We start from the raw sequence: 8790 nt of genomic DNA on the forward strand, positions 1-8790 counted from the left end.
GAGATAACCAGTTTTAAAGACTAGTCTTCCTCCTTTTATAAGGCCAGAACCATGCCTATATGTGCTGTGTTAGTAGCCCTGAAAGACCAGCTCTCAAGGCTACCCCCAGGGTTTGAAAAAAAAAGCTCCACAGCATAGCAAGAACTAAACTTAAGGTTTTTCTATCTGAAGGGTATGGAATAAATTCACACATGTGCTGTTCAGGTCATGCTCTTTATTTTTCTGTTCTCTAATTTTCTTCTATGTTCTAATTCTTTCTAGGTCTCCTTTGTTTCAATTCTCTGTTCCAATTCTCCCTGCTTCTTTGTTCACCTAGCTGAAATACATTTTTTTACAGTACGCTTGAGGCAATAAGAAAAAAGTTATAAGAGTTCCATCCTGTTGGTCACAGCACATTCGCTGAGTAAATGATAAGGTATTGAGCCATTTGCCATGGCAACACAAGGTTTCAAGGTTCCAGGCATAAGACTGTGACCAGAAGCTGGAGGCACAGTGCCCAGGTGACACAAGCTACAGAGAGATCTGCAGAGAGAGTCAGGTCTTATCAGTCAGACTAGGCAAGCAAAGAATTAGCCTGATTTTTAAGTTGCTTTGTGTTAATAACCTTGGTAGACATTTGCAACTCTGACCTTATGCATATCTGTAAAGTTTTTAACTTATGATCCATATACAAAAACATTTAGTCTAGTTTGAAGTTGCCCTGAGGTAAAAACAAGCTAATTGTGTGTAACTTGTCTTAGACTAAGAAGATATTGTTTTCTTGTGTTAGTCTGAGTAAAAAGAACAAAGCAGGCTTACAAGTGTCTTACAGTTTTCATGAGGCAATAGATCTAGTTATGAAGTATATCCTAGAGTATTTTCTATATATCAAAATTATACAGTGAATGAGAAGTCATCTTCCTGACCATCCATAGATATATGTGCCCAGAAGATTGAGATGCAATCATGAGATTACACATACATATCATATGAAATTATACACTACTGTAGTAATATGGGGCGGCAGGGCTGCGTCCCCAGCATCCCGGCCGCCTGCTCGGCTAGCTTATGCCCCGAAATAATTACACGGACACTGTATTCCTCCAAACACTGCCTGGCCCATTCTCTTCTAGGCTAATTCTCACATATTAATTTAGCCCACCTCTAATCATCTGTATGTAGCACCCCAAGGTGCGCTTACCGGGGAGATTCCAGCCTAGTCCATCCTGGGTCGGAGCTTCATCCCAGGAGCGGGGCATGGCGTCTCTCTCTGAGGCATCTGCTCCCGAGAGAGCTGTGGAGTCTCTGACCTCACTTCCTCTTCCTCCCAGCATTTTGTTCTGTTTACTCCACCCACAGGGCCAAGCAGTTTCTTTATTGGCCAATGACCTTCCTCCATCATTTCCCCTTTTTCGGTTTAAACAAAAAAAAAAAGGCTTTAACATAGCAAAATTACATATAACAAAACAGTTATCAAGTAAAAGTTACAATAATCTTTATCATAACTAAGGAAAACTATAACTAACTATTCTTAACTCCATCAAAGACTCCAGAAAGATACAATACTACCTAAGCAAACAAGAAAAAAGCAACTTTTAAAACTCTAGAAATGACAGAGACATCTCGCTGCCTGGACAGTCACCCAAAGTTCCTCTGTACCGTTGGAGCATCCATCTTCAGCCTTCAGACCCATGGTATCCAGCAGACTTTCCATAAAGCAGGAAAATGCAAAGTCAGTTCAGTCACTATCTGTTGTGTCCTGCAGAATGTCTCGCAGACTCTTTCATGAATCAGGAACCCCGAAAGATCATCTCACCTTAGGCAAGTTCAGTAGTCCTCTCTCTGCGGGTTCTCTGTGTCCAGTTTATGCAATAGTCCAGGCAAGAGCAGTTTCTTGCCCAAATGGCTATCAAACTCCATAACGAGCCTCTTCGATGCCCATCTTCCTCTTGAAGTAGATTGGTGCTGTCAGGAGCAGAGTGTCTCATTGTCATGAAAAGTCCTATTCTGTAATCTTTGAAAGACATGAAGAATGTCTATCTAAAATATATCTCTATATATCTAGAAAATCTAATTAACATGACTACAAGCTTTACTATTATCGATGATTATCCATTAACAACCTATATTTCTTAATTATACAGTACATATTTAAATGAACTACACAATCACAATACCTTAATCAAAATCAGAAACACTTATACATATAACAAAATTGACCTTAAATCTCTATCAATAAAGCAAAATCTATACTAATGTAAATTATTCATACCTATATCATATCCCCCTTTAAATGTAAAAGAACATTTATAAACATTTTTTGGGAATATGGGCGCAGTTATTTCTCTCCAAACTGCTTCCTGCTGAATGGGGGCGTCGTTAATTAGGTCTTTCATGTTATAACCTGTGTGTTAGTTTCATCTAAGTTGGCAGTTGAGCAAAGCAATTTTCTGAAGGCGTGCACAGGAACCATTCAGGAGGACGTGGTCCATCATACCAAATCGGAATAGAAGAAATAAACAGCGTCTCATCCTCTGTGAAAACAAAATAAGGAACTCTTTTCCAAAGTATCATATCCTTAGATCCAAATTCAAGATATCTATGTTGGATTAGTTCAGCAGTATTTATAAATAAATATCTTTTAGGAGCTGTTGCTCCTTCCTCAGCATTCAAATAATTCAAAGAGAGCATAATAGCATACAGTATCAAGATTCTCTGTGTATTTTCCATCTTTGTACAGCTTTGTTTTAACCTCTATTTCGTTTATTTTTACTTTTAACTTTTTGCTTTTTGAGACAGGTTCTCTGTATCTTTGACCTGAAGTAACTCTGTAGACCAGGCTGTCTTTGAACTCTCAGAGATCCGCCTGTCTCTGCCTCCCAGGCATTGGGATTAAAGGTGTACACTACGACACCTTGAACTCACAGAGACCTGTTTGTCTCTGCCTTCTAGGCACTGGGATTAAAGGCGTGTGCTACCACACACAACAACTCTCTTCCTTTTTTTTTTTTTGTTACTTTAAGAACTTTAAATTTTAGTCTGCATATATTTTTAACACACTTCAAACCATTTAGAAATTTTCTTTGTCTTTGAATCTCTCTTTACTGTAATCTCTCTTTTTCTGACCACACAAGTCTTTAATTTACCAAGCAATATCAGTAGGATTAAAGGCGTGGCTTTGCCGGCTGGATCCAGCCCATTCCTTAGCTTTCCAGCCTCATGGCTGAGGTACTGGCTGTAGCCAGCAAGCGAGCTTCAGCAGCCTGTGCTTGCAAACCGCACAAACCGCCTGTGTAAAAGAGTCAGAGTTTGTCCTGGCAGGACAGCCCAGAAAGCCGGCATTTTTAAACGGCACAGCTTTTTTCCTGCTACGGCTGAAAACCAAAAAGCATGTGTTCAGCTTTTCGTCAACACCGTTTAAGTGTTTCGTGGCAGGACCTCTTAATGAGCTGCAGGCTTTGCAGCTAAAGCTGAGTCAGGAAGCCTCTCTTAGATGAAAGCACATGCTTGCCTCTAACAAGCAGAGCAGACCCGAGAACACAGCGAGTCTAGTTGCCATCAAACAAATCATAGCACTTTACTCCAAATGCTCTATTCAAAAGCTCTGTCTCCCGCAGGAGCCAGACAGAGATCTCAATGGCGGCACAGCCCCAGGAAGTCGCGCTTTAAAATGACACAGCGTTTTTTTTTCTGCTACTATTGCCGAATCAGGAAATCTCTCTACAGCACGCCACCAACAAACAGCAAAATCTGTGTTAAACTCTCGCTCCCTTATTTTTAAGCCTTCTCAGGTTTTTTAAGTGGGTTTAGTTGTCCACACGTCTGGGCGCCAACTGTAGTAATATGGGGCGGCAGGGCTGCGTCCCCAGCACCCCGGCCGCCTGCTCGGCTAGCTTATGCCCCGAAATAATTACACAGACACTGTATTCCTCCAAACACTGCCTGGCCCATTCTCTTCTAGGCTAATTCTCACATATTAATTTAGCCCACCTCTAATCATCTGTATGTAGCACCCCAAGGTGCGCTTACCGGGGAGATTCCAGCCTAGTCCATCCTGGGTCGGAGCTTCATCCCAGGAGCGGGGCATGGCGTCTCTCTCTGAGGCGTCTGCTCCCGAGAGAGCTGTGGAGTCTCTGACCTCACACTACAATGTAGGTATTGGGGAAACACCATAGCTGCTTTAGGAAATGTAACATTACAGACAGGAGAGACCATTTCCAGAGTCACTGGTCCCATAGACCTTGCCTGGATGGGTTCTCCTCCCTCAGAGAATCACTCCTCTGGTGGGTTGATGTCTGAACACTAGTTGTCACCTGCTGCAACTCCCACAGCCTCCAATGTCTCTGTAACCACCATGGCCCCAGAGTTTCAATCTGTGAGAAGCAAGAAGAAAGTCCAGTTCAACATGACTCAGTAGTCAGTGTTAGTTCAAACTTTGAGAGTATGACACCTAGCAATTTGTTTCAGGCATATTTAAATACAGTATAATTTGAGAAAAGGTTTCTTGATATAATACAATCCCGTGTGCACAAGAAAGCTTAAGGCATAACTACATCAAAATTCTTTGTAAAAGTACATGAGACATCTTCCAAAAAGATGGGTTCTATAGATTGATTACAAGTGACATCTTAAGAATCTGGTGTGGTTTCAGTCATATAAATAAGACAAAAGTCACCAGGCTATTAAGCATCTCTGCTCCCAGCCTTCTGGGTGGAAAACAGATTATACATCCCTCGCTTTGAAAATACAGCCCTGCATGGCTAACATTCCTGGTTTCCCTAGTGCTTATCTGTGAGACCAAGGACTTCCGTGCCTCCTACACAAATAACATCTAATTCACCCTTTTCAGGGCTCAGGGAACATGGTGGAAGAAAGAGTTTAAGAGTCACAGGAAAGGATGAAACATGGTGGAACAGCTGTCTTCCAGACATGACAAGCTCACTGCATCCATGAAATGAACTCATGATAATTGTTATCTGTGAAGACCTCACAAGATGGAACCTGTCACGGTTCTGTTGGGGAGGGCTCACAAAACCCTGTCCCTCTCTGAAGACTTATAGGCAGTTGGTGATTGCTTGGGAAAAAGAGTCATTTTCTTCATTGGTGTAGCTACTAGTCAGATGTTCTTACTTCTGTAAACTGATACCTTACCTGTAAGGTTCCTGTAAGAAAGCCTAGTTAAACTCCCCCACTCCACTCTACCACATGTACACACACACACACACACACACACACACACACACACAGACACACACACACACACACACACTGTGGGGGGGGAGGGGTAGAAGGCACTAGTTTGGAAAAAGAAAGGTATCCGCCAGAATGAGAGGGAAACTGAGGAATAATGAGATGAACTTAATGGAAACCATTGTTATATGTAATTTTATACACTAACAAGGATTTTTTTAAATTTGCCGATAATAGCAGCACTACCTTGGTTTGAAAGCACAGAGGGTGTTTTAACTTGAGCTAATATTTATTCACATCGTTCAGCAGGTAGCTGCTTGTAACTGACATATAGGTGGACTGTGACATGGACTCAGATGATGTGGGGATGCAACCAGGAAGTGTCAGCTCTAAAATGGAAGCTAATGAACGTTGGTATAGAAATGGAGATGATCTAATAAAACTTAATAAGATGATTTAATAAACATGCTTCTTACCCGATGTCTACACTAAAGCACTTACTGGGGACCGCTATGACCTAAGAGGTGCTCTTAACACCAGTGTCACCTAAGAGACTGGGAAAGTAGGTCAGATCCTGAAGGACAGACGGTTGGAAAGACCCTCAAACAAGGGTCAGTCTTCATCATGTTACAACTCTATCAATAATTATCATGATGACTGCATAGACTCTATCATGAGACAGCAAACAAGAAAGGCAGTATCAGCTGGGCAGTGGTGGGTCACACCTTTAATCCCAGCACTTGGGAGGCAGAGGCAAGCAGATCTCAGTTAGTTCAAGTCCAGCCTGGCCTACAGAGTGAGTTCCAGTACTGCCAGGAAAACCCTGTCTCAAAAAAAAAAAAAGGAAAGAAGGAAGGAAGGAGAGAGAGAGAGATAAAGGAGGGGGAAAAGCGAGCCACTCACAGCATCCTGCACTGTTCTGATGGAGATAAACTGATAGCCAACAGGGTTCTAGCATAGCAGGCTACTGTTCTAATGGAGGTAGGCTGATAGCCAACAGGGTTCTAGTGTAGCAGGCTTGGCTGCAGGCTCTCGGGACACACAAGACATCAGATGGCAGTGCATGGGTGGTTGGTGCTATGTTCCACTCACATGGTTAGCTTCCTTTGGCTCAGATTTCATGCACCCATGAAGCTATGTCCCATGAACACAGAAGACTGCATATGTCACTCATCAGTGCCTGGATCACAGTAGGGCAGTAATGGTGTGTTGCCTGCTCTATTGAAGAAAAAGGACTCCTTAGATGAGCCACATCTCACCTGAACACAGAATCACCTGAGTTCTAGGACGCACACACCGGAGTTGGAATCAGAATCTCAATTTCTAACAAATTCCAATGTGAGTCAGGAGTCGCATATAGGGAACAATTCAGACAGAGAAAGAGGCCCCTGAATGATGCATCGTTTGTGCTCACTTGGTGTAACTCAGATCTGAGGAGCTGAATTCTCTCCTTCTGAAGCTCAACTCATAAATAAGGGCTCAAAGAGGAGACCCAAGGAAGGTCAGTGTCAGGATGTACCTTGTTCTTTTTTTAAGATTTGTTTATTTATTATACAAAAATAGCTAGATAAATAAATAAAGTGTCCTGCCTGCATACCAGAAGAGGGTCCCAGATCTCACTCTAGATGGTTGTGAGCCATCATGTGGTTGCTGAGAATTGAACTCGAGACCTCTGGAAGAACAGTCAGTGTTTTTAGCCTCTGAGCTATTTCTCCAACCCTATGTACCTTGATCTTAATTAGGCTTATCTCTAAGATACATGTATGTGTGGTTTGCTATAAAATATATATATAGTTATATATATATAGTTATATATATAGTTATATATAACTAAATGCAACTCTGTAAAGCATCTTATCAAACCTCTTTGTTAAAAGTCACCCAGCTCGCCTAGCCCAGTTGTCATGGGAGAGGCTTCTTCCCAGCAGCTGAGGGAAGCAGATGCAGAGACCCACACCCAAACACTAGGCAGAGCTGGGAGCTCAGAGAACCCTGAGGAAGAGAGGGAGGAAGGATTGTAGGAGCCAGAAGGGGCCAAGAACACCACAAGAACACAGCCCACAGAATCAACTAAACAGGGTTTATAGGGGCTCCAGAGACTGAAGCAACAATCATGGAGCCTGCACGGGTCTGCACTAAGGTCTCTGCATGTATGTTATAGTCATGTAGTTTGGTGTTCTTCTGGAACTTCCAAATGGGGGTGGGAGTATCTTGGGCCCTTTTGCCTGTTCTTGGGACCCTTTTCCTCCTACTGAGTTGTCTCTTCCAGCCTTGATATGAGGGTTTATGCCTACCTAGTCTTATGCATTTTATTAAACTATATCAGTTGATATCACTGGGAAGCCTGATCTTTTCTGAAGCAAACTTGAGAAACAGTGGGTCCAGGAGAGAGGGAAAGTGGGAGGAGGGTTTGGAGGACGAAAGGGAGGGGAGGCTGCAAGGGTGGCAGCGAGTCACACAGCTCATCGACATTGCTCAGCTGCCACAGAGAGCCCTGGAGCCCTGGAGAAAACACTGCCGACCAATGTCACTTGGGATCTTCTTAACACAAAACCTTAGGCCCCACCCTAGAGCCAGAGTCAAAAGCCCAGGGAGTGGGCTCAGCAACAGCTGTTTGAACAAGCCCCCTCGCTTATTCATACACAGGCTCAAATCTGAGAAGCTTTGGCTCAGTACCATGTTCCCAGACTTGACTATTCTTTGAAATCATCTGGGGACACATTGACCCTTTCAGAAACTAGTGAGCTTAATGGTGGTCCCCTAAAATGCTGTACATTAGCATCACCTGGGGTATTCAAATCACGCCGAAGTCCGGGGTCACCCCATAGCAACTCAATATTTCTAGGCATCAATCTTCTATGAAGATTTATTTCACTTTTAAAGGTCTCTGTCTGTCTGTCTGTGTATGTGAGTACTTGTGCCTGAGGAAGCCAGCCAGAGGTGTTCGTCCCCCTGGAGCTGGAGTTACAGGCAACTGTAAACCTTCTGACACGGTTACTAGAACCTGAACTTGGGTCTTCTACAAGAGCAGGGCATGCTGTTAGCCACAGAAATGTGTATCCAAGCCCGAGGAATCAGTGGGTTTTGTTGTTGCTTTGTTTTTAAGACTCCTCTGTAGGTAATAGCAAGGCAGTTTATAAATGAGGACACAGTTTTACGTGGAAGTCACAGTCCTAGATGAGAATTGAGGCTTTAAAAATACAAACTGCTGGTGCTGGCATGGAGGGAGGCGTACACCTTTAATCCCAGCACTTGGGAGGCAGAGGCAGGTGGATCTCTATGAGTTCGAGGCCAGCCTGGTCTACATAATGAGTTCCAGGCCAGCCAGGGCTATATAATAAGCCCTGGTCTCAAATAACAAGCTGCCTTTCTTGCTTGATACCAAGGAATCCAATTCTACTTTCTCATAATTAGAATAAAATCTCCAACCTTCTGAAAAGCAGGGTCCGGGTACAGGCATTACACTTCTAGAACACTGCTTGCTTAGCTGTTGGTGTTTTGGATGTCAATTAAGTCAGACTTGCTTTATTTCAGATATAAGCACAATTTATTTCTAGGTTGCATTTCACATTACAAGCTTAACAGTTGGGACACCACCCTCTTCACCCCTTCTGTCTGGCA

The sequence above is a fragment of the Microtus oregoni genome, unplaced genomic scaffold (genome assembly GCF_018167655.1).
Source record: "Microtus oregoni isolate MIOR12 unplaced genomic scaffold, Mior012 000031F_ref0000149, whole genome shotgun sequence".
NCBI classification, from domain to species: Eukaryota; Metazoa; Chordata; class Mammalia; order Rodentia; family Cricetidae; genus Microtus; species Microtus oregoni.